The sequence below is a fragment of the Phoca vitulina genome, unplaced genomic scaffold (genome assembly GCF_004348235.1).
Source record: "Phoca vitulina isolate PV1807 unplaced genomic scaffold, GSC_HSeal_1.0 scaffold50, whole genome shotgun sequence".
Lineage (NCBI taxonomy): Eukaryota > Metazoa > Chordata > Mammalia > Carnivora > Phocidae > Phoca > Phoca vitulina.
Window position 1 is genome coordinate 7,582,811 of NW_022589753.1, and position 27,268 is coordinate 7,610,078.

General features: G+C 39.4%; 1 non-coding gene across 1 annotated transcript; it reads left to right on the forward strand.

Annotated features, from left to right (window-relative positions):
• The first annotated feature begins 15,166 nt into the window (after window positions 1-15,166).
• On the forward strand, window positions 15,167-15,269 carry LOC116621797. The gene has a single exon (XR_004297451.1). It is a non-coding gene; the product is annotated as a U6 spliceosomal RNA (small nuclear RNA).
• The last annotated feature ends 11,999 nt before the right edge of the window (window positions 15,270-27,268 follow it).

Here is a 27,268-nt window from a genome sequence, read left to right on the forward strand (position 1 = left end):
GAATGTCTGTCTTATACCTCCTGTGCCCAAAGCATTCTTCCAGGTGCTGATCCATCCAGGCAAGGGTGCTAAACACAGATTTTGCCCTCAGCATGTATAAGATATGATAGAAGCAGAAAACAAGCATATTTATAAGGACATGTAAAAAAGTAGGTGAGGACTTCAATGATATAAAATAATCTGGGAAACCAGTATGGGAACATTTTCAGCTATGAGATAAGGAAAAACTTTATGGACACAGCGTGTGAACTTGACCTTTACTACAATTTAAAATTTAGTTATGACATAGGAGCAAGAAAAGAGGAAACAGCTAAGGCATTATAACTGGAAAATGTGTTGTTCGTGGAGAAAGGTAAGCTATGTCTGGAGAGCAGCATTCATCAAAAGTCAGAAAGTGAAATCATGTCCTAAGATTACCTTTCCTATAATCCAGTTATAGCTGTCCTGCCGATATGAAGTTTGAATATCAACTCACTTTCACTGACTTAATATTTTTTTGTTAAATTGATTCATTTTTTCCTTAACAACACTTTACGTGGTACTTAAAAACATTACAAACAAGCAAAAAAAAAATCAGTATCATTTGACACAAGTAGAAAGTGGACATACATAAAATTTAACTGAAAATAAAGCAAAATTTCTCCAGGCCTTGTTGGTTGCTTGAGGTCTGTTGTCAATGTTAAAAATGGAGATTGCTGAGAGTCAGGGAGGGATTAGTACCTACTAGAACCAAACCAGGAGTTTCTCCTTGAGACAGTGTAGAAGAAGGAACCAGAAGAAAAGAAAATCAATGTCTCATCATTGAATGCTGCTTAGTGTTATGTCTGAGTTCCACAACAACATAGCTTTACCAAAGATGTAAGTGGCACCCTTTGGGAAAATCAACCTACAGGAAGGCTTAGATTCAAATTACAGCTCTACAATAACATAACTAACAATTCTATGTGTTAAACTTTGTTGAAAAGATGTTTGTTTGTCTCTCTCTCTCTCCCCCTCTTTTTCCCTCTCTCCCTCTGTCATACATATGTGTGTGAATAATATATATATATATCATTATAGTGAATTATATATAGCATTATAAATATACCAATTATATATAATCTATGTCATATGAAAGAGTATATAAATATTGATATAGAGAGAGATAGATATATACAATTGACCCTTGAACAACACAGGTTGGAACTATATAGATCCACTAACATGTGATTTTTCTCCAAAAATACAGTACAGTACTGTAATGTGTTTTATCTTATGATTTTCTTAATTTTATTTTTTCTAGCTTTATTGTAAGAATACAATATATAATACATATAACATACAAAACATGTGTTAATTTATGTTATCAGTAAGGCTTCCAGTTAAGTTTTAGGAAAGTCAAGTTATACATGGATTTTTGACTGTGTGGGGGGAGGGAAGGAAAGGGGAGGCTTAGCACCTCTAACCTTTGTGTCACTCAAGGGTCAACTGTACATATAAAAAGAGAAAGGGACAGAGACAGAGAGAGATATCTAAATGTACATTTATATTTGTATCATTTAATGTCAATATATACATATATACAGATATATAGACATAGGTAGATAGATAAATATATACATATAAAGAGAGAGACATAGAGAGAGAGGCAGACAGAGAGGTAGAGAGAGAATTCTAAATGTACAGCCGTCTATTTATCTATCTGTCACAAAGAGAGAGAAAGAGAGAGAGAGACTCGTATATACTAGACCCGCATATAGTATTGCAATCCTAAAAACAGAGTTAGGTAAAAGTTTGGGACCAAATTATGGTACTTCAGACCTGACATCACTAAAAGTATATATTTCAGAAAAACAAAAGCACATCAGAAAATGAGTGTAGTGTCATAAGCAGGATGGGATGCAAAACATTAACTGAATTCCAAACTTACAACATTCGATTTTAAGTGCTAATCAATATTCATGTCTATATATACAAGCATATATAAATTTGTTTTAATTTCAGAAAATTTTGAAATAGTTTACATATATTTGCATTATCAAAATTCTTCAGTAATGTTCTACATCTTCCAGGCAAAAAGGGAACAATTCAAATAACCAGCTGCCATCTATAGATCTCAGCAAGCAATAATTTTGTCCTTTTTGTGGGGGATGGTATTCCCCCAGAGATTTTACTGATCTCTTTTTTGTTTGGTAAAATGACTATTTGAGGATTCCAGCAAAAGAACATAAGTGACTGTTGCTTACAGTCAAGACTCAATTATCCATATGCAAATAATTTCCGATGTGTTCGTTATCCCAGTCTGCCATTATCCTTCTGCCAAGAAGAGTTTTCTAGGCCAATTTTCCCCACTGCTGATTGGGATATACTTAGAAAATTCACAGTGGTTTCAACATGAGCTTCAGCAAACCATAATTAGGTGAGTCTGCTGAAACAAAACACAGCCAAACTAAAGAATGCATTCCAAGACCAAGTATTGACTACAGTAGATGCTATAAATCTCAGAGCTGCCATCCATCGGCACAGATAAGTGAAAACTATGTTTTATCTTCATTTTATACTTGAGTCTATATGAAAATGGAGGAATAAAGTGCTTGATTCTCACATCTGCCCTTCTCACCCTAGGTACTCATTTAAAAAAGAGAGTTGAGAAAGTATTTGTATATCCAGAGGAATTGTCTCTGTCTGTGATGTTGAGAAACCCAATTTGTCATTCTGTCTTTCTTTATCATCTAATTTGAGAAATCATACCATTTCTGACTTCCATTTCCCCTCACCTCTTTCCCAGGGGACATAAAAGAAAAAGAGGATGTATCCCACTTGATGATATGAATGTACAGCTCACAAGTTAATCAGTAGTGGGCTTATCCATCTAGCAATTCTAACTGAAGACAAACTGATGATGCCCTTGACTGGAAGAACAAATTGTAGGCAATTTATAGTAACTTTCATTTTCTGAGTATTGTCTGAACATTTACTATGTGCCAGACACTTTGCTAAGCATTTGTAAAATGAATTGTGTTACATAACACAACCCTGTAAGATAGGAACTGTAGGTATCCTTATTTACAAGTGAGGAAACATATTCAAAAATATTAAGTCCCTTGTCCAAAGACACAGTGAGAAAGTAGCTGAGGCATGGCATGAACCCTGGGATGCCTGACTCCAAAACATAGCTTCCCGCGCCTTCTTTTCCATTTCCAGATCCACGGACACGATAGCAGTAAATGATCAGAAGCCAGAAACGTTCACTATGATCAGTTAAAGTTAAGCTTAATAGCTTACATGCTCAAATATGATTGAAGCTTGGAGTCCTCACAAAGGAGAGACACAGAAGCTGGAAAGTATCTGGTGGCTGGAGGACAATGAAATAAAGGCCAGAAGCCTGAAGGTCATGTCAACCCCCTGCAGATTTCTGTGTTGGTTATTTCAAGGTTGCTGCTTAAATTTGTTGTCTTTTCTAATCTATTTATTGAAAAAAGGTCATTTCAAACTCAATGTCTTCTTGATGGTGACATACTGATCTTAATCAGATTTTTCAGCTGGATTTACTAAAGCCCGAGAAGGTCAATGGCATTGAGTCACAGGCTCTGACCACCCTGCAGTTGAGACTCCTTGGCTCACTGCTCTTTGCTCTTTCACTAATCACTGCCAGTATTTATTCAACATTGTGGTTCATCAGACAAAATCCCTCGTGTTAGGCTAAAGGACTCAAAGATTCAACACTACTTCCCATCCAATGTCTGCTATAACCAAGTTTCAATTAAGTACAATGCATTGGGAAAGTAGGAAATTGTATTTTATGTAAGAGGAATCTCATGCATTACATTTATTTTCAAAGAGTGCCAAAGCATGTGCCAAGTGCTATGTAAGGAAAAGCGAGGGAGAGAAGTTTTCTGTTCACATGAAGATTACATGCTCGAGGGCATCTCTTGTGTATACACCAGTCCCCTTTACTCCTTCTTCTCATCACTGAAAACTGATTCTCCTTTGAGGAACCCAATGCTCTGCCTCTCTGAATCCATGTGTTTGGGTAAATCTGGCCCAACCCTGGCTGCTGAAGAAGGGTGGTGTGTGAAAAAGGATGAAACACATGACCCAGCCCTGGCCAATCAGCATTGTCCATTTCTTTAGTCATATTGATGGGTTCCAAGACGGGTGTATGACCTAAGTGGGGCAAATGAGACTTACTTTAGGACTTTTTCTGGAATTTTGAAAAAAAATGGCTGCTAAGTAGGATGGTAGAATGTAATCCTGGAGCAGATGGTGGCCATCTTGCCACCACAAGGAAAGAGAGTGCATGAGAGAGAAGAATCCTACACACACACACACACACACACACACACACACACACACACACAGTAAAAAGAAGTAGAAAAATTCGTATGATGCTATTTGAACCCATAGATCCAGCTGCAGTTGTATCTATCCCAGAGCCTCTTAAGTTATAAGATAATGAATTTTCCTTTTTTCTTCTTTTCTTCCTGGGCTAGGTTAAGGAGGAATTCTGTTCACTTATAAGCAGAATTCTGATTAATAACTCTAAGAATAATTTTAGCTTTTATCTTTTTTAAGGCTATTTTTAAAATGAAGAATTCTACTTCCCTCCCATAATAAATATAGGTATCATAAGCATTCCTTGCTAAGTTAGGGTCTTATGCAGAACATCAAATCTCAGTCTTAGAGATGGAGGAGGAGGAGGAGGAGATTGGCTCTAATAATTTTTGGCTCTGAAGCCACCCTGGAAATACGGGATTATAAAATAAGTAGCTGATATTCATTTATTTTCCTTTTTCTCTAAAAATCAAAGGAAGTACTAAAAATGTTTATATGTACATATATATGTAATTAATAAACGATTTTTCTGATTGATAGAGACAGAGGCAATTTTACTAGTAGGTCTTGAAAGCCTATCTTCTACTTTGGCAAAGCTAGCTTACACCTAACCTGATTTGTCATCTGAGCAGCATGCTTCCTTCCATGCCCCAACTTTCTAAAAGTCAGAGTGGCAAGTGTCATATCTAGTTTGGTGAAAAAGAAATTGGAAGGAGACATAGCACCAGCCAATCACTTGAGGTCCTAGAAAAGGATCTGTCATTGGTTTTCTCTAGTCAACCAAACCAACCATTGAAAGCCAAATGATGGGAAAAACAAAAAAAGAAACCAGCTGTCTGGGGTAAACATATAGATGTTTGGTCATACAAAGGTTACAGAGTCATAGACTCTTAAACAAAACCTCAATGGCCTCAGAGACCATCTAGCTCAATGGCTTCATGCCGCTTTGGCTCTCTGCAGCCCATTTTTCATTCATCAGCAGAGATATCTTAAATGAAATGAAAGAATACAATAGAACAGAATAGAACAATACAACAAAATCTTGAGATACCCTACTGAAAAACCTCCAACACTTCCCCACTATGCTTAGGTCAACATAAAAACCCTTAACCTGGTCTATCAGATGGCCCACATTCTGATTCATGCCCACCTATTCTCTTCATCTGTCTAGACTCCCCCTACTGCCTTACTCTCTGGTTTTTCTCATTTTCTCACATGAGTTCCTTCCAGACTCAGGCCTGTTTACTCTCTTTAATCTCTTTCACCTGGACAATTTCAATTTTTCCTACAATCTTGGCTTACAGTTAATTTACTTAGAAATTTTCTTTGGCATTACTAAATAATTAAAACTTCTCATTTAAATGTTAATTAAACACACTATATATTCTTTACATTTCACATAATCTTTCAGTATATAGTTAATGTATACATCTTTCAATGTTTGTTTGCCCACTGGTCTTTAAGCTATGAGGTCAGGGCACTTGTTTGTTTACGACATGGTCCCAGCATATAGCAGGTATTCAACAAGTGTCTTTAAAGAATTAGTAAAATAAATGGCATGTCTAGAGAAGTGAAATAACTTGCCCATAGCACCAAAAATGTTTTCGATGTTTCCATTTTTTTGATCCATAGATTCCAATGACTCTCTGGCATTTGTTCTTAGTGGTAATGAGAGACTGACATATATGTATGTATAAGTCATGGATGTTTATATACACTGTAATTTCTTTTCAATTTTCTGCTAATTATATTAATGTGCAACTGTTTTAACAATATCATGTTATGAAATAAAATATAAAGAAAATATAACTGAAAGTATCAGAATGTACTGTATGTCATAAGGTGGATGTTATCTCATATACTGTTTTATACAGAATAGATGTGTCTATATTCTACATATACACACATACATATATATATACATACACATATGCAAATATACACATACATACATGCACATCTATAAACACGTCTGTGTACAGTAAGTCATAATACAAAATATATTTCTCATTATGAATTTGCTTGAAAATCACTAAATTAGTCTTTCAATAAGCCCTTTTAGCTTCTAATTCTTCAAAAGCATTTTTTTCTCTAGTCCACCACCACACTTAGAAAAGTCACTATTGGTATCTTGGGGTGCCCGGGTGGCTCAGTCAGTCAGGCGTGTGACTTTGGCTCAGGTCATGATCTCAGGGTCCTTGGATCAAGTCCTGCTTCGGGCTCCCCACCCAGTGGGGAGTCTGCTTCTCACCCTTTCCCTCTGGCCCTCCCCCCAGCTCCTGCTCTCTCTCTCAAATAAATAAATCTTAAAAAAAAAAAGAAAAGTCACCGTTGGTATCCTATCTTGTATTTTGTGTGCTTTGTTACCCAAAATGGTAGAATGAACTTGGGATGCACCGCCAACTCATATTCATGGAGAAAAAGCATGCATCCTCACTGTCTGAAAGCACCTTTCAATATCATGAAACCACAGCACGATCAGTAATTCAAAGCACATATTCCTGAATCCATCCAAAGGCTTAGAAGTTCTAAGTTTTCTAAAAGAAAGTATAGATACACACACTCACACGCACACATGCACCACTGAATATTTTTTTTCCCTCAGTCCCTCAGGGAGTGGCTGCCCACAGAGAAACTAGTTCATAGCTCAAGTGAAAAAACATGGACCCGTAAGTCCGGGAAACAAGTCCTTCTTAGGTGAGGTTTGGGGGGGGGACTCAACAAGGAACTTTAAACGAAAGAAGAACAAAATCCTGTGCCTGAAAATCTGTTAGGAATCTGGCTCGTATTTCCAATGACTCTTACATCTCTGTTGTCTTTAAGAGCCAGGCTCTAGAATCTGTTGGATCTTAGTTGATCAATTTTAACCAGACCTTTAGTAGAGGCCAATATATGATGAAAAGGAAAGAAAATTAGCAATGGCAAAGAAGGCGTTTTCTAAGACCAAACTGCCTGAGTTTAAATTCCAGTTCTGCCACTTCCCACAAGGGAGCTCTTCACCAACGTACTTGAGCTCACCTGGTCTCAGATCCCTCATCTGTAAGGGGGACACTGTCAGGGCCTTGCCAGAAGGACAAGATGCGGGCATCCAGGGAAAATTATAAGCTCAGCACCTGGCTCATAGAAGGAGCCAGTGTGTATTTGCTACTGTTGTTACTTCTGTTCTATTTATGGTTACCATTATTAAACCTAGTACAGTCTTCCCTGACTAAAACACAGCTCCTCTGATTTGTCATTGTATCTGCATATTTCAGTTTTATGTTCCTGTTTCTTCAGTATGTTGGAAGATCTAAGTTCCAATTCTATTCAATTCAACACCAGACATATTTGCTGAGGATCTACTATGTGCAAGTCAATAAGCAAGAGTATTAGTGATAAAGACATAAGAAGACACAATGCCTGTTTTCTTAAAGATTCCCTTTAACACTATATTCTTCAAAAACTTCTGGTATGATGGCTGATGGTACATACCATGTCCACAGTTTCTTCTCTTTCAGAAAGACTGACATTCAGTAAATACCACTGTAATATATTACCCATATAACAGTGTAATAATATTGATCAATTCAAAAAGTAAATAGTTGCTTAGCTACATTTTAAGCAAAGCTTTACTCACCACAAAATGAAATATACTCTGTTATCAAAGCTTAACTTCTCAAAATCATTAAAGCCAAATGAACAAATGAACATTTTTAGGTGCTTTCATCAAATTAAAAAAATAATAAAACTTGATATTTGAATTAAATTTTAATAAGAAACAGGACATCTGAAGGTGATTTTGCCCATTATTTGATTTCACAGAAATAATTCAAAGTTCATTTCTACAACTAGCTAATTTTTTTTAAGCACTTATTTAAAAATAAAACTTACACAGTTATTTTTCAGTGAGTCATTTGAACTGACTGAGGGTTTCAATATCATGGGGTCAATCCACAATGTTGAAAGAATAAAAGTAACTAAGGATGGTAAAAAGCATATAATTAAATACATCACTTGCTTCTAGAAGGATCAGAAATCAGTCTGTCTTCAATAATTCTTTTATCAAATTTCCCAGGGGGAAACATGGTATGGTCTGCTCTGATTCAGAACACAGATGCTCACTTTTCAAATACTTGACCTCGTTCCCCAACCTGCATGTGGTATAACTGGGCTGGGTGTTCTGGAAAGGGAGAATGGGAAGACCAACATGTTGGAAACCCCAGCCCTAACCTAACTCAACAGCTATTATCCCACCTTACCAATGAAGCTGCTTGATAGATCAAAAATCTTGGCCATCTCTTTGTAAATAAAATATGCAACATGGTTAGCCCACATTTTTACTTAAGATGATCCACTATTGGGGCACCTGGGTGACTCAGTCAGTTAAGTGTCTACCTTTAGCTCAGGTCATGGTCCCAGGGTCCTGGGATCGAGCCCCGCATCAGGCTCCTTGTTCAGCAAGGAGCTGGCTTCTCCCTCTCCCTCTGCCCCTCACTCGTGCTCTCTCTCTCACTCTCTCTCTATCTCAAATAAAGAAATAAAATCTTTTTAAAAAAAGATCATCTACTGTTTTTGCAGTTACTATAGTTGGATTTTCTATATTCCTTAGCAAGGCTTGAACCTTTTTTGGAGCAGCCAGTTGCTGAGGGGAGGAAGGGGACAATTAATTAAGCTAGAAGTAATCACAGTGCAAGGGGCTCAGGCCAACTGGAAAAGCCACCAAGATGCAGAAGTGCACTACCATCCACACCAGGACTTCCCCCATGTGGGAAAGCCTCCAGCTGGAATAGACAAAGAAACCCTCATATTTACAACTAAACCCATTCCCTCTGGATCTTATCCTGTGTCCTCCACCCAAACTTCTCCCAAATTTCCTCCAACACCATTGGAGCCCAAATGCCCATTGCTCTACCCAATTACAATTTACTAAATTTTCATGTGGCCTTCTCTGGACCATCCTGGCATGAAGGGGTGGGGGAAGGGCATCCCATAACATAGACATAAGATCCCATAACAGAGACAAACAAGGAATGGGCCACACAGGCTCAGCTTCACCTCTCTTCCACCTGGTAGAAGCACTCTCTTGTCATCACAAGACTGTAATGATTTTGCAGTCTCTCCTTTTCCATCTTGCTCATTTTTCTCTCAGTGTTTACATTCTCTTTAATTCCCTTTTATTTCAATCAATTAATGTGTAAAAATCCCTAAACATATTTAATCTCATAATTACAAAATCTCATGATCTACAAAATCTCTTGCCAAAAAGGGCTCTATTGAGAACCCTACATGACAAGAACTGTTTTGAGAGCACCCATGTATTCAAATAATTACTTCTTACAAAACTCTCATGGGTAGTTACTACTATTAACTCTCGTTGTATAGAACTGAATTAGAGGCAAGAGAGGTTAAGTCACTCTCTCAAGGTCTCACAGCTAGTAAGCTCTGGTGCTGGGCTGCAAATGCAGGCATTTTGAATGTAAAACCCACACCCTTAAGTGCCATAATTACATTCCATATATTAAATTCCTTACTTCAAATACATAGGAAAATTCCAAATAGCATTATTCATCAAACAGTAGGGAATCACGTGGAAGGTGAGCCTTGGTACATCAGATGACCAAAAATCCAAATTCATGCCAGGTAATATCCAGACAGGTGGATTAGAGGCTGCCATAATCTCTTGCACTAATCACTGTCCCCCACTTCCTTACTCCTCCAGGGGAAGACCATTTCCCATCCTCTCAAAGGCTTATTCCCAATGGGCCCTGACAAGCAGGCAGAACCCCATCTGACCTCACTGCCCCAGGATCACCAAGGACTCCAGTTAGACCCTTTAGATTCCCTACCCCAGAGATTTTGGAATTGGATTTAAAAGACTCACGTGGGCTCTGAACTTGAAAAGCTATGTACTGTAGGTTGGGATGGCCTAGCTGTTATAAAGACAGAGAACAAATTATATCTACACAGACAAGCAGAAATAGATTCCATTTGAGTCGTGAAAGATAAAGAGAGTAACTTTAGTTTTTAACTTTATAGTTTCTGGTTCCATTCTCTCAAATCTCTGTATATTTCCTCCCCCTGAGTTCTTAAGACACTCTGATCCTCCCAACATAGTTATACAAACACAAACATGTGCAAATATATTTTTTTCTAAAACTTAATCAAGTTGCATTAGGTTTCTGTCACTTGGAACCTAAAATTACCAGAAACAAGAATCAAAGTTATTATAACAAAAATAGCAATGAAGCTAATTGCTCAGTGGGTTCTACTCTTCATAAATAAAACACTAATATTTCTATACCGGCAATTCAGTCAAAAAAATAACCACATAAAAAATCAAACTCCCTATAATTTACTTTGGCACCTAAACTGGCCACATCTCTTAATGACCTTTATTTCATTAAATAGACAAATTTTATGTTTTCCTTGCATTGGTCCCCTGGGGCAGAGGTCTTTGGGTAGCTTCAGAGTCACAGATTAGGACTAGGAGGTGATACTGGATCTAGCAGATCATGTAAGAGTCATAAAATTCATAGGGCCAAGACCCAATAAGTTAGCAATCTGAAATCAGAGATCTATGCTAGCCACAAGAATCCTATGGCCCAATGCCCTGTGAGCCCCTGTGTGTATCTGGTCCCTAAGATGTTACTCACAGGTCACAAAGGGTTGTCTTGGGAGAGACATGGTTTCCCCAGCGAAAAATGCAAAGTTCTCTTAGGACCCTGTGCTGCTCCTTCAGTCATTAAATGGTTCAGATCCTTGGCTGCATATATTCCTAGCCATGTGAGTCTCCTAAGACCAAGAAATTCTGATGTGGAACTAAATGGGCTTTCTCATAGTCTCCTTTGGAGAATGCCACTTGCCGTTAAAGTTACTGATGGGCCATTGTTTATTTCTTAAACAGTGTTGTCTGATCAGGAAAACGTGCTGATTTTATGGGGTGTAATGTTTGAGACCTGAAAGCAGGAAGCCTAATACCACTTAGCTTGTCTAAAAGACAATATTGACACTTAGCTCAGGTTGCCCTTGGGACCTACAAAACTGACCTCAGGGCAGGAACTCCCAGAGCAGAGAAAACACATAATTTTAGAGACAGTATCCTCCAAATGCTGTTGACCATGTTCAAACTTCACATTACAAAACAGCTTTCCTGCATTTCCCTGTGTCATTCATTCATGTCTTGTGGTTAATATTTGTATAGTTTCCACTGTTATTCTGAAAACCAGGTGTGAGGTCATGTGGCAGGTACACAATGACATTTTGCTGCTTTAATCTCCAGCACATTCCCTAATTAATGTGAAATGTTTGCTCTGGGAGAGGACATTTTCTAAACGAAACCAGCGATAATCATTTCAGAGATCTGTTCTGAAGCTCATTTGCTTTATCTCTTTTGAATTAACTATTTGCTTTCTCTTCCCATACTGTTTCAAAACACAATTAATTCCTTTCTTGGGTTTGGCACAGTGGAATATGCATTCTCAATGTGAAAACTCCACTGTTGAGAAGCTACATAAATACGAATACCATCTCCATTCCTACCATTCAGTATTCATCTGCCTGCAACTGTTGAATCACAGGTGGCCTTCTGCGAGGTGGGAAACCCTACAGCGGAACAGGTGGACCAATGGGAGCAGGGTAGAGCTCCATGGAAGAATTCCATATCTGAAAAACAAACAATTTATCCCATCTCTCATCTCCACTTCTACGAGGACATCAACAGCAAACAACTAAGTTCTCCTTCCATTCAGAGCAGCTTATGTTTATGCAGAAAATGAACCAATGCAGAGTTACATCCAGGAACCAGAATACGCTATGACCCTTACTAAGGTACATCTTTAAAAAATATTAGGTTTGATGTCTCGTTGGATTAAACAGAGTGAATCCAATGTGCCACTTAAAGGATTCACTGAAGGTCAGAATTTAGGATTGGTGACAAGTTCTAAGAGGAAGAGGAGCTGGAAGCTAGGACTAAAGCCTGCCTGGAAATGTTAAAGAGGAATAGAAATTTTATCTCAAACATGGAGAAAATTAAAAGTATGTACCAAAGACGATCACCACTAGCTTTATTGCTATCGCTCCTGAACCTATGGGCCAAAACTTTAAGGTGGCTTTACCCATGGACCCCTGATTATTTCATGGTCATTGTCAAGTGTTTGCAGCATAGCAAGCCTGCAATCTTTTCTCCCCTTTATTATGGATGTCTCAGAAAAGAAAGTAAAGTGTCCTGGTCAAATCTTGAAAATAACGCTGATGATCGATCAACTGGCAAATTCATGAGTGATATTCACTAGTAGGAGAATCTTTATCTATGAAATGCTTTCCGTAGAGTGTACCTCGTCTGTTTGGGGTTGTTAGTGGTAAACAAATCTGGACTCTATGGATCTATGGGACATGGTTCCCTGAAAAATGCTGAATGAGCTATGTAGCTATCAGAGTATAAAGAGGAGATGTTTGTGTAAGTCATGTACCCGTATACATTTCTTAGACACCTTGCATGTTAAATTTGGCTGGAGCGTGCCCAACTATAGCAAGAAAGGACCTGAGGGGGGAGCTACACTTGGCTTCTCCTTGCTTCACCTACACTTTTTTTTTTTTTTAAGATTTTATTTATTTATTTGACAGAGAGAGAGAGAGAGTGAGAGAGCACAGGCAGGGGGAACAGCAGAAGGAAAGGGACAAGCATGCTCTCCGCTGAGCCGGGAACCTGATGCAGGGCTTGATCCCAGGACCCTGGGATCATGACTCGAGCCGAAGACAGGTGCTTAATCGACTGAGCCACCCAGGTGCCCCCACCTACACTTTATGATCACTTGTGTCCTTGAAGTAATCAGGAAAACTTGATACTGAGTAAGACCTTAGTTTCTGTGCTCACTTAACAATTTAATCAATGCCTCAATATGCAAAACAATAATGCACTATTTAATAGTATAAATATCATTACTGTACTTTCATTAGTTATTTTATATAAACTCAGAGTGAAATGCAGATTTAAATTATTACAGAATTGGATATATACTAAAATACCATTTATTAGAAAGTACACATGCACACACACACACACACACTCTTATAAGTACTTGGGAAATATCAAACTATTATAAGTAGTGGCTATTGTAGATTAAACTGAGTGGAGAAGATTTAAGAGTCTCTTTCTTCTTATATTTTTCAAGTATAACCATGTATTATCAAAATAAAAATCTAATATAGACACATTTAAAGTAAAAGTATTTTATATGCAATGCAATGGCTTAGAAGAGCACAGCATATTTACATTGGTGCTTAGAAAAGGTAGCTCTAGGGATGCCTGGGTGGCTCCGTCAGTTAAGCGTTCAACTCTTGATTTCAGCTAGGGTCATGATCTCAGGGTCGTGAAATCAAGCCCCTCGTTGGGCTCCATGATCAGCATGGAGTCTACTTAGAGATTCTCCGTCCTTCTCTCCCTCTGCCTCTCCTCCTGCTGACTCTCTCTCTAAATAAATAAATGAATTAGTTAAAAAAAGAAAGAAAGAAACGGTAGCTCTAGTCTCCTATGATTCTTATCATCCAATTTATTTTTGTTTTCTGCACTGCATACCCTACAGTAGCAAGTCAATCCTGGGTTATACAGATAAGCAGATCCAAATGCTAAGGCATTTTTCAATTTCCTTTCAAACTTTAGTCTTCAGTTGACTCATTCAAAAGCATAAGAATGAGGTAGTAATCATATTTGTTTCAAAGTTAAAAATTAAGAATATCTAATAAATGCTTGATTTTGTAAGAATAAATATAAAAGTGAGACAAAGAAGTATAGCCCAGCAATTCCATTCTTACATGCGTACCCTGGAGAAGCTCTCACACATTTGCCTAAGGAGATGTGCACAGCCACATACCCACTGCACCGATCTTTGTACGAATGAAACATTGTAAGCAACTTATATATCCATCAAATGAGAGAAGGATAAATTCATTGGGATATATTCTTACAACAGTATTACTGCACAGCGATTAAATAAATGACATAGGGATGATTTAGTAGCCTGAATAAATCTTCAAAAAAAAAAAGTTGGGTGAATAAGGGAAATGATCAGAGGATGCTGCAGAAAGATATATTTAGCAAAATATTATTTACCTGGCTTAAAAACAAAAATATGATGCAACATTTTAAATATTGGCCTGTGGACCGTACATTTATGCTAAAACATTAAACTCAGAGATGTAGAAGATACACAGCAGCTTCAGAATAGCATTAACTGGGGGCGCCTGGGTGGCTCAGTCGTTAAGCGTCTGCCTTCGGCTCAGGTCATGATCCCAGGATCCTGGGATCGAGTCCCACATCGGGCTCCCTGCTCGGCGGGAAACCTGCTTCTCCCTCTCCCACTCCCCCTGCTTATGTTCCCTCTCTCGCTGTGTCTCTCTCTGTCAAATAAATAAATAAAATCTTTAAAAAAAAAAAAAAAAAAGAATAGCATTAACTGGAGGTGGGAAAAAGAGGCAGATAGGGAAGGAAATGGAACAGAGTAGAAGAAATTGCATCTGTAGTGTTTTGTTTCTTTAAAAAATTAAACAACTTTTAAAGTTAATATTTATTCTATCTGGGTAATACATACATAAGTGTTGATTACACTATTATCTGTATCTTTCTCTATTTTTGAGATATTTCACATCTCAAATGATATAAAATGGTATTTTATAGAATATATACATATGTAAAATACATGTATCTCCCACTATTTGTATGTTTATATATCATAAAACTATTACTCTATTGCAAATGTTCATATATTTGTACATATACAATATAGGGATACTTATGAAAGATACTTTACGTATAAAAGATATATAAAATATATAATGTATTCAATAAATATATATAATGCAAAACGGGAACATTACAGTGCTCACTTCAGTAGCGCATCTACTACAACTGGAACAATACAGAGAAGATTAGTGTGGCCCCTGAGCAAAGATGAAAAACTCGTGAAGCATTCCAAATTTATGAGTATACTTATCGTGATGAGCACTGAGCAATGTATAGAACTGTTGAATCACTATACTGTACACCTGAAACTAATATAATACTAGAATTAAAAAAATTTTAAAAAGAGAGGGAAAATGACATAGTACATAACATACATTACAATCAAATGAGAAACAACAGGAAACACCCCCAAAATAATATGATAGCATTCTGAGAGATGTTATACATTTCCCTGTGATCACCTGTCCCTGCACCAGTAGCTAATGATATATACAGTATCATATAGATAGGGTGAGGGCAGAGTTGCAAACTTTCCAAATTAATGTTGCATTTGCAAAAAGTTCATATAGGTGAATGAGATGGCAGGTTAATTCTGAGCTCTGCACTGCAGTAGCTGCAGTAACAAATAAGACCTGACATCAATCTTGTGTTTCCTATGCACCAGCCTGTTACCTATTTAAGTTCATTCACTTCTTTTTTTTATATATATACATATTTTTATTATTGTTATGTTAATCCCCATACATTACACATCATTAGTTTTTGATGTAGTGTTCCATGATTCATTATTTGCGTATAATACCCAGTGCTCCATGCAGAACGTGCCCTCTTTAATACCCATCACCAGGCTAACCCATCCCCCCACCCACCTCCCCTCTAGAACCCTCAGTTTGTTTTTCAGAGTCCATCGTCTCTCATGGTTCGTCTCCCGCTCCGTTTTCCCCCCCTTCATTCTTCCCCTCCTGCTATCTTCTTCTTCTTTTTTTTTTTTTTTAACATATATTATTTGTTTCAGAGGTACAGATCTGTGATTCAACAGTCCTACACAATTCACAGTGCTCACCATAGCACATACCCTCCCCAATATCTATCACCCAGCTGCCCCATTCCTCCCACCCCCCCCCCACTCCAGCAACCCTCAGTTTGTTTCCTGAGATTAAGAATTCCTCATATCAGTGAGGTCATATGATACATGTCTTTCTCTGATTGACTTATTTCGCTCAGCATAACACCCTCCAGTTCCATCCACGTCGTTGCAAATAGCAAGATTTCATTCCTTTTGATGGCTACATAATATTCCATTGTGTATATATATCACATCTTCTTTATCCATTCATCTGCTGATGGACATCTTGGCTCTTTCCACAGTTTGGCTATCGTGGACATTGCTGCTATAAACATTGGGGTGCAGGTGCCCCTTCAGATCACTACATTTGTATCTTTGGGGTAAATACCCAGTAGTGCAATTGCTGGATCATATGGTAGCTCTATTTTCAACTTTTTGAGGAACCTCCATACTGTTTTCCAGAGGAAAGAGAAATTAAGGAGTCGATCCCATTTACAATGGCACCCAAAACCATAAGATACCTAGGAATAAATCTAACCAAAGAGGCAAAGGATCTGTACTCAGAAAACTATAAAATACTCATGAAAGAAATTGAGGAAGACAGAAAGAAATGGAAAAACGTTCCATGCTCATGGATTGGAAGAACAAATATTGTGAAGATGTCAATGCTACCTAGAGCAATCTACACATTCAATGCAATCCCCATCAAAATACCATCCACTTTTTTCAAAGAAATGGAACAAATAATCCTAAAATTTGTATGGAACCAGAAGAGACCCCGCATAGCCAGAGGAATGTTGAAAAAGAAAAGCAAAGCTGGCGGCATCACAATTCCGGACTTCCAGCTCTATTACTAAGTTCACTCACTTCTTACAAAGCTACATGGGTTAGGTATTACTACTGCGCCCATTTCCCAGATGAGGAAGTGTATCACAAAGAACACAAGCAATGTGCCCTATCACACAGCTGGAAAGCACTAAAGCCGCATCTGAATGAGGCCCTCTGGCTCTAAAGTCTAGATTTCCTAACTAAAGAGTTCATTTGGCAGCTTCACTCACTTTCACTGGGGCTTTCAAACTACCTTATGCAAGTTTTAAAAATAAAATACAGGGGGTGCCCAGCTGGCTGAGTCCAGAGGACAAATATTCCTACTTTGGGTTTCTAAGCTCCAGCAATTAGGACGGAGCACACCTCTCCCCCACCGCTCGGGCAAAGACATTCGAGCATAGGGGTGTGCCTCGGCTTGACCCCGGCCTGGCCATGTTCCAGGAAGGCAAAGCTGCGGCGCCCTGGGCGGCTTTAAGCGGATGACCCTGGCAGACCGAAGCCAACTAACTCGCAGGTGCTCACCGGGGTTTGGGCTCGCTCCCTCCAGCCGCAGGCCGTGGTCCTCCAAGTTCAATTCCAGCCTCCCCGAAGCAGCCCGGCGGCGCACCAGGCCCAGCCGAGCGGCTCGCAGCGCCTCCCAGGCCTGTTCTCCTGCCGGGAAAGCGGCGCGTGGAGGGGGCTGGGAGGTCACGGAGGCGCCGTGACGACCGCTGACCCGCCAGCGCCGGGCATTGGAGGCTCCCGGCCCCGCCGCGTCCGTGGGGTGTGCGCCTGCGGGTTGTCGCCCTTGAGCCATTTTCAAGGTGAAAATGAGTGAGCGCCGCGGGGTTGAGGCCCTCTGGACAGTGGACATGGCTGGGCCGCGTGGAGGCCTCTGTAAACCTTCAGATGCTGGAGGGCAGCGTGGAGCTGAGATCTCCTGATCTCCCGCCCAAGATAAGCCTCTTCTGCCCGTTCCCTTGCGGCGCATCTGGAGTGGCTGCCTGTGACTTGTGCTTCGCCTCGCAGTGATGGGCTGCGCGGCTGGTTTCCGACTGCACCCCACTCCCGCTGTTGGAACCAACACCAGGTTACACGAGGTGGAGCCGATGCCCCGAGGGAGGAAGGACGGCAGGTCCTCTCTTAGCAGGTCCGCAGAGCTCCTGTACCCCCGGGCCGCTGTGACTCCCACTCCATAAGAAGATGCTCTGGTGGCTCATCTTCTAAGGACCATCCACTGCGACGCTGTCTCTTTTCCCAAGCTCGATCGTCGGCCTTCTCGCCACGTGCCTCAACTTTGATTCTACCCCACCGGTACTCTCCATCCCTCTCTGCCGCGACCCACCTTCCGAGGCAAAGAATCTGATGGGACCAGTCGCCACCTCCCCGACGCAGAGCATCCTTCCCAGCAGGACTCCTCCAGCCAGGTGGTCCCTGAGGCTCCTGGCTTCTCTCCTGACTTGGCCACTTCCGGGTTTATGTCGTCTTAGGAAGTTCCTTACACTCCCTGTTCCTCAGTTTCCTGTGTATAAAAGAGGAGTTATCACAGCATAGTTTTTCAAAGACATGATACATGGGGAGGTGTTCAGGTGGTGTAGGCTGTGTCCTGTGCCTGAACCAGGTTGTCCAGGCGTGTCCCAGGTCGTACTGGTCGCCCCAGCACAGTATTAGTGAAGCCTCTTTCTCTCTCAATATTAGCATAATTTTGACCATGCGTTATTTGGGCATCTTAACCTATGCCTATGTTATATTTACTTTTGGAGCAGACATCAGCCTCTAATCCAGGTTGAGATGGCTGGGTATCATAGTCCCATGGCTCAAAATCTGGCTAGCAACCCTGCCAGGTATTTTGTGCGTAAGGACCATGTAAGTATAACAGATTCTCAACATGTCAGACTCCTCTCTGTGACACCCATGAGTAGTACAAACCACTGATTCCAGTCCTCAAAGAACAAGCATTTTCTATAGAGAAGAACCCAAACTGCATTTATCTCATAGAATATATACGTTAGGACTTTTATTTTTTTTTAACGCCCTTAAACTTTTTTTTGTTAACAACAAAAAATAGGTGACCTCAGTTTCTCTTGGTTGATCTGAAAAATTATAAGCCATGCCTGGATTCTCTTGTTTTTCTGATAGATTAGTTCTGGCTCTTCCTAAGGCACAGCTAAGATCCAGATGACCTTTCTCCTAGCCCTGGGCTTCTACAGACCATACACGTAAGAAATCAAAAGCCGAGGGGAAAATGTAACCCGACAGTCTCTCCATGCAGAATGTCGAGAGGTACTCGGAGCTGCTCTTCAACTGTTAAAGGCTTCAGGATTCCAAATGGCCAGATCAGTGCAAGGTAAGTCTCATGCAGTACTTAGCTTGCCATGGTCCTTTGGGTCAAAAGAAATTTCCAGAGAAAGATCAACAAAGTCAGTGCCTTTATGCCAAGATTCAAGAGACCAGAGCGAACATAACCATCTGTACTTCTTTATTGAACTGGGGAAAGTGGCAGAAGGAGAGACTGGCAGCTACATCTGTTGTCTAGAATTTATTAAGCTCGCATACACATATAGAGAGTCTTGAAGTTAATTTTTTTCTTGTGACTGACACATGCTATAATGATATCCTACACTTACTAGAACACAATAGCAATGTTCACATACACCAGGAATGAATTTCACATACCAGACAAATTTCTAAGAGTGGAGAGATTAGACAAGCCCTGGAAGCAAGTATTCAGCAGCTAAAAGAGCTGCTAAAATAATTGAAATAGGGTATTTTTATGTCTCTTCAAGGAAGTATTGAAAACACTATGCATTATTTATTTTTTAAATGGTGTATTTTTTATTGTGTCAGCTAAAAATATTTCCTTCATCCTGCTGATAAAACAACAAGCACTACAACAGAAATGATCCTTCACAGAATCAAAGATATAAGGAACAGAGGAATCTGATTATGGTGTCTAGCTTTCAAATTCTCACCTACAGTTTGCACTTTGTGCTACACTTGCATGATCTAAGTTCAAGTGAACAGAAAGCGAATAAGAAGAATCACAAAAACTGGCTTTTGACCATTTGTTTTGACTTTGAGATGCAACCCTCCTCTGTGTTCATTCTATAGGCTTGAAGAATTCAAGCTAATAATATCCTTTAGAGGGAAACTGAAGAGAATGACAAAATATTAATATGGAAGTCAAGATGCTTAAAGAGGTGATGATTGCTGCACTATTTGAGATATTAAATTCCTGAAAGAAAAAAAAAACACCCCAAAATAGCAGTGGCTTAACCAATTGCTTGTGTATTTCTCTCTTGGTGTGTCCAAATTTCCTCTTCTTAAAATAAGGGTACCAGTCAGATTGGGTCAGGACCCACCTAATGATCTCATTTTAACTTAATCCCTGTTTCAAATACAGTCCCATTCTGATATACTGGGGGTTAGGGCTACAACATCTGAATTTAGGGGTGCAGGAGAGAGACACAATTCAGCCCATAATGGATAGGTACCATATAAGCACCAAACGCGTGTCCTTGGCCTCCTGTTCTTCAGCAAAAGAATGGATTCTTATTTGGAGTCCACTTTCTCCCCTCTGGGTCTACCTGGATTGAGGAAAGGTCCAATACTAGCTTCAGCACACCATGTTCTCCAGGCCACAGTAATGGGTTCAGGCATGAATCCAATCAGAGTGGATCTCGGGAATTCTGTAGGAATGAGTGGGGGCTTGCTCTTTCTGGGTAGACTTTAATCTATGAGGTTGTACAGTAGCCAATTTGCCATCACTGAGGGAGAGCCTGGAATGGGGTGGTGGACAGCATGGTACACCACACGGACATTGACCATAATTTCAGTCCTACTGAATGAAGCAATGAGAGATCAAGAGAAAGTTCTATTGACATCATGTGAATCCTGAATCTGGCCACATGCCTAGAAGCAACAAGACCCTCAACTTTTCAGCTATGTTTTCCAAAGTGAATTTGAGTTGTTTTTGTTTTTGTTTTTGTTTTCTCTTGGAGCTAAAAAAGTCCTAACCAATCTAATAGGTACCCTACGTTATGGAGATGTTAAACTTTGAGTGGTTGCACGGGCATTCCCTTTCTTAGAAACAAGAGGAAAAAATTAATGACATGTTCATGTCATAGAACAAGTTTAGGCATTAGAAATGCTGCTAAAGTTCATTGAAAAATCACCTTGAGTTCTTTGAAGCCATGCCAGATCAAAAGCCCCATCTTTCTGGTAAGTAGCAAGCATCTCACCAGACTTGAACACATCTATGTCTCATGATACTGAGACATTCTGAGGACCATTTTTGCCATCCCCCTCAAATGGTCAATGATCCCGTGATTCTCCCTTGAGTGTTTATAATAGGCTACAATTCTCTACAAAGCATAGCATCATGTTGTTGTCTCATCCAAGGTCAACATTTTGGGCAAAAGGCTTCAAACACATTGAAACTACCATTCCAGCAACTTCAGAATCAAGGATACCTGCCTTAAAAATGAATGTGCAATATTGTGCACACATAACTAGCCTGTTGCTTTGGAAACTTAATGAAGATAAATGTCATTGTTATCAACTTGGTATTGCACTCAGCTGGCAAGACAAGCCATTCTGGTATAAGCCAAGCCCTGAGTGTACATTATGGGAGGATGTTTATTTATGATGCACTTCACCCCAGCCAGAATGCTACCTTGGCGTTGCTAGTCTCTAGGAGGATACCCCAAAGCAATTGGCCTCTACAGACTTAAAAGATAAAACAAAATAGAATAAAAATGAAATCCTAGAGTCTCTGCATAATATATGTGTGTGAGAGAGAAAACACCCCCATTAAACTGCAGCCTTTCAGAGCATGATGTCACAAGTCAGATCCTATTAAAGGAAGCAGAAGATGAATGTTTGCTCCAGGCAGCTGGAAGGAGTCAAAAAGAAAATACATTGTAAATCTGTCCACTGCGTGCCTAAATTGTAAAAGATGATTTTCAGCATCACACAGACTTCTTCCAATGAATAACTTCTTCCCAAGGAAGAAATTCCAAACAGTCAGTAAGTATAATATATGGATAGTCTGTCACCCAGCCACTCCATCCCTCCCACCCCCCACCACTTCAGCAACCCTCAGTTTGTTTCCTGAGATTAAGAATTCCTCATATCAGTGAGATCATATGATACATGTCTTTCTCTGATTGACTTATTTCGCTCAGCATAAGACGAACCATGAGAGACTATGGACTCTGAGAAACAAACTGAGGGTTCTAGAGGGGAGGGGGGTGGGGGGATGGGTTAGCCTGGTGATGGGTATTAAAGAGGGCATGTACTGAATGGAACATTGGGTGTTATATGCAAACAATGAATCATGGAACACTACATCAAAAACTAATGATGTGGGGCACCTGGGTGGCTCAGTCTTTAAGCGTCTGCCTTCGGCTCAGGTCATGATCTCGGGGTCCTGGGATCGAGCCCCACATCGGGCTCCCTGCTTGCCGGGAAGCCTGCTTCTCCCTCTCCCACTCCCCCGCTTGTGTTCCCTCTCTTGCTGTGTCTCTCTCTGTCAAATAAATAAATAAAATCTTTAAAAAAAATGTAAAGAAAAAAAAACTAATGATGTAATATATGGTGATTAACATAATAAAAATATATATATATGGATAGTCTGATTAGCAGAGGGGGACTTGTGTGTGATACAGTTTATTGCCCCAAATCAAAACCTGACTGAATTTTGAGGAAGAAGAAGATGATACCTGGGGAGGAACCAGGGAAGTGTTAGAATCCACACCAGATGAAGTGGATGGGTTAGAGCATCCAGAGTGACTTGATTCACACAGACACCCCAGCTGAACACATCATTTTCTCTAAGGGTGGAGATGCACTTGTGATATTTCCCCCCAACCAGACTATGTGTATGATTACCCCATCTCTCATGCAGGTGATTTCATGCAGTCACCTCTGGGAACCCAGAGCATTGGTTTCATTATCTGTAAATGATGTTAATGGAATTTGATTTGGAAAAGTTTTAAACATTAAAATTAAGAATGACATTGGGTCTGTCCTCCAGCACAATTTTGTGGGCACACATGGAGACAAGTATGCACCCTATACCACTAGTGTGTTGCCAGGGAGAAAGGAGGTCCTCCAGTAGCCCAATATATGGAGGAGGGAAGCCCTCTTTGGAATAGGACCAAGAACCAAAAATCAAAGCTACTGTAGAATTTCAAACTATCGCTAAATGTCTCTCGTATATTATACACACAGACATCTGCACGCATCTGGGCAGACAGCCACAGCATATGTCTTTACTTCCATGAGTGCACCACAATGATATGTGCCACAGAGCAGCTTAGGTGAACGCAAAGTAAAGGCAACACAAAAAGAGTGGGGAGAGAAAGAAAAGAAACACGAAAGAACAAAGTGAAAAGGAAGTATGTGGAGAACAGAAGTACTGAGAAAAAGATATGGATGGAAAATGGCAGCGTTGTCAGTTTGCTTTATTAAGCATTGTTTGGCATGCCTCCAGATTAGAGACCCATACTCTACTGAGTTGAAATTAATGAATGACTGCCATATTGAATTGCAGAGGTATTGGATATTGGACAGAAAGTTAGTTTGAATTTAGAGTGGGAATTTAATGTTCCAATTTGTCATTCTAAGACAACAGAATTACCCTAATCCCCTAGATCTATTGATTGACCTTAACATCTTTTGGGAGGAGGAATTCTGCATTATAGATTTTCATATAGCATTGATTACAACTTTCTAGATATCCACCTTTAGATTTGAGAATGGCTGTTAAAAGATTCAGAGGGACTATTTTGCAAAACTCCCAAAGTTTAATCTAGCAAGTCTAGAGGTATCTTTCTAAAAATACTGATATTAGAACATTGACAAACTACAAGGATTTACTATATAATATTTGATAGAAAGGGACATGTGGACAGATGTCAAAAAACAAAAGAGCAATGAGAATAGAATCAAACCCCAGATTTGGGAAATCATCTACAGACTCATGTGTGAAGGAACTCTACAAATCATCTCACCTGGGCATGACAGATAGTCTTCAATTTCTATGTCAAATCCAATTCCAAGTCATTATCTGTGTTAAGAGGGATTCTGAGGCTAAATGGGAAAACAGCTGGCTTTCCTTTATTCACACCAATTCTGACAACAAATGTGTGGGTTTTTCTCCCACTGACCAATTTTTCAACACCAGCTGGGTGTCCTACAAATCAATTCAATTCCAACATTATCTACCTGGAGTTAGCATCAGATCTCACAAGTTAAGAGCTTAATGGCAAAAGATTGCCTCTATTTCAGATGTTAATCACAAGTTGGAGCCTCCCATACTTCTGACAGACTAGTTACAAATTGGAAGTTCCCAGGATCTCCTCCTCAGGTTACTATAATGGCTCAAAAAACTGAGGGAAACACTTACTTATATTTACCAACTTTTTATATAATACCGGAGATCCTAAAGATTACAGATGAACAAAAAGGTATTTAGGGTAAGATCCAGAAGGGTGCCCAGCTCAAGACCTTCTGTCCCTGTGAAGTTGGGGTGCATCACCTTCCCAGCACATGGATGTGTTCACCAACTCGGAAACTCTCTGAACTCTGCACTTCAGGGATGTTCATGGAGGCATGACTGCTTATTAACTCAGTCTCTAGCCCCTCTTCCCTCTCTGGAGGATAGAGGGGAAAAGAGGCTGAAAGTTCCAAGCTTCTAATCATGCTTGTTCTTTCTGATGAACAGCTCCATCCTGAAACTACCCAGGAGTCCCCTAATTAAAACAAAAGACACTCCTGTCACCCAGGAGATTACAAGGGTTTTAGGAGCTCTGTGTCAGAAACCATGGTCAAAGACCAAATGATAAAACAAAAGAAGCTCCTAGCACCTCTATCACTCAGATTATAAGGATTTTAGGAACTGTGTCAGGAACTGGGGGCAGAGACCTATATATATAGTCATGAATATAGGGAAGTGACATCTCCACCTCATTCACAGGTGTTTCTGTTAGAGTTAAAAAAACTGAAGCCCTTATCTTTAGAAACATTAAATAATTTGTATAATGTTTCAAAGTGAATTGCTAGAAACTCTCTTACAAGATCCTAAGTTTCAAGATATTCTTACCATCATCAGTATAGCATTTGTTGCCAAGCTGTGTTACCTCCTACATTGATGGTCTGGTACATTTAATATAGAGTTGGATCAAAAATGTAATCAACTCAATACTTACAACAGCAGATGGCCCATTATGAGCAACCAAGTTATGAAAATTTAACCCAGCCAAGCCATCCAAAACATGACCTCACTAGACAAAATGGCTACCAAGAACTTTTCCAAGTTATCATCTTGAAGAGGAAAATTCCCAAACCCAAATCAACTCAATTCTTCCTTTACTTTGTAGTTTCCTAAATTATAGTACAAGGAACTAGAAAGAGAAAAGGAGACGTACCATACATCTTCAAGCAGAAATGTCAACCTGTTGGCTAATTGTGAACTTGTGATTAACCAAAACCTCACCATTTTTCGAAAAATAACCTACACACATACAGACATCAAAGAGACAACAAAGGCAGTTGGGTTAAGAATGTGGCCATCTATACATGTTAATAAAAGGATTTGTTTTAATCTAATTGAACTTTCACTTTTATGCCTGTTCCAGGTGGTCTTTTTGGTTTGGATCTATCATTTTATAATCTGAGGTATTTTTCAATGTGATTCCATTGAAAGCCCTTGCTAAACTTAGGTCATTTAAAAATTTGAGAAGCATGGCTTTAGAATTCAAGTTGACATTCAGGTAAAAAGGCAATTTGGAATGCTGATCTGTCATTTAAGCATCTAATTTAGCATGTAGTATCATAAGAGATTAGAAGTTATCTCATACTATCAACCCAATGTGGACTCATCAATTAATACACATTGGCCATTGTTAAGATAATCACATCCTAGGTAATTGTGCTATTATTTAGCCAATTTCTTCCTTCTGTCCAGTAGTATATGTTGAAAAAATTTTGCCAAATATTTTCTGCAATCTCAATATATCTTCTGTCTATGCCACTCATCTCTTTTAATAATTTGATTTACCATTTTTTTAAGTTTGACATTTATTTTTGTTAACTCACACTAGGGAGTAATCAATTCTTAGTGTGCCTGCTTGTTTAATAATGCATTCCAATATATTCCAGCGATTGATCGCAAACATTCTGGTCTATGGTTCCCAGAAGTGACAATTTACCATCTTTTAGAAAATTACTACACGTCTGTCTCCAAATTTGATCCTTCACTCATCCAATACCATCTGTTATGGATGGATGGCAGAGTGATTCCTTAGCCATGTGTCCAAGTTTTTCAGTATGTTATTATACTTAATAGTAGAGAATGTCATCTCACATTGAAAGTGACTAAGTAATCTCTTCTTTGAACATCAGGAAACTATGGCCCACGGACCAGCACGTATTTTTATAGTGCTCGACAACTAAACATTTTCTATAAAGTAGTTCTAAAACATTGAAAAAATTAAGAGCAGAATGACCTTGCATGACATGTAAAAGTTACATGAAATTCAAATTTCAGTTTCCCTAAATTAAGTGCTACTAGAACACGGCCCCACTTACTCATTTATATATCCTATAGGCAGCCTTTCTGCTGTGACAGCAGAGTTAAGTAGTTGCCAGAGACCAGGCTCCCTAAGCCAAAACTATTTAAAAATTCTAGACCTTTCCGGAAAAACTTTGCCAACCCCGGATTTATTTTAAGTTGTAATATGTCTTTAAATGACTGAGCCACCCAGGTGCCCTGTAAGTTGTAATATGTCTTTAGTCCTCCCCTTAATGATGCTTGTTTGACACTTTCAGATTGAAGGTCAGATTTCTTGGTAAAGAAGATAGAGACAAAAATGAATGAATGTGCCACCATTTCACTTCCCATTACGCCCCAAGCAGATGTGCTGATTCCAATTTGTCTTCTTGCCTGACACATCACTGTGAAGCATTTTCCCCTTTAGATAATATTTCCACAAGGTTTAATGCATCACGACCTTCAGTCTTCCTATAGATCCTATAGATCTGTGATGACTTCCCCACTCTGCTCAAGTTCCTGAACACTTCAGACATCGACCTGCCGGCTCACATTGGCTTCTTCAGATCTTTCTTTCCCACATGACCAGATAATCACATATTAACTCTAAATACCTGGTTATCGCCTTTTAGTGACAGTATGTTTTAGAATCTCTTTTCGAGTGATTGTCCGATTTCTACTTCTTTTAAATCTGATTTTGTAGAGGCAAGTATGGGGATTGAACTTAGGTGACACCAGCCCTCCACTCTGTAATTCTTTGTACATCCCAGACATTGCTACAAGTTGAACATGCTATTCACTTAGCCCC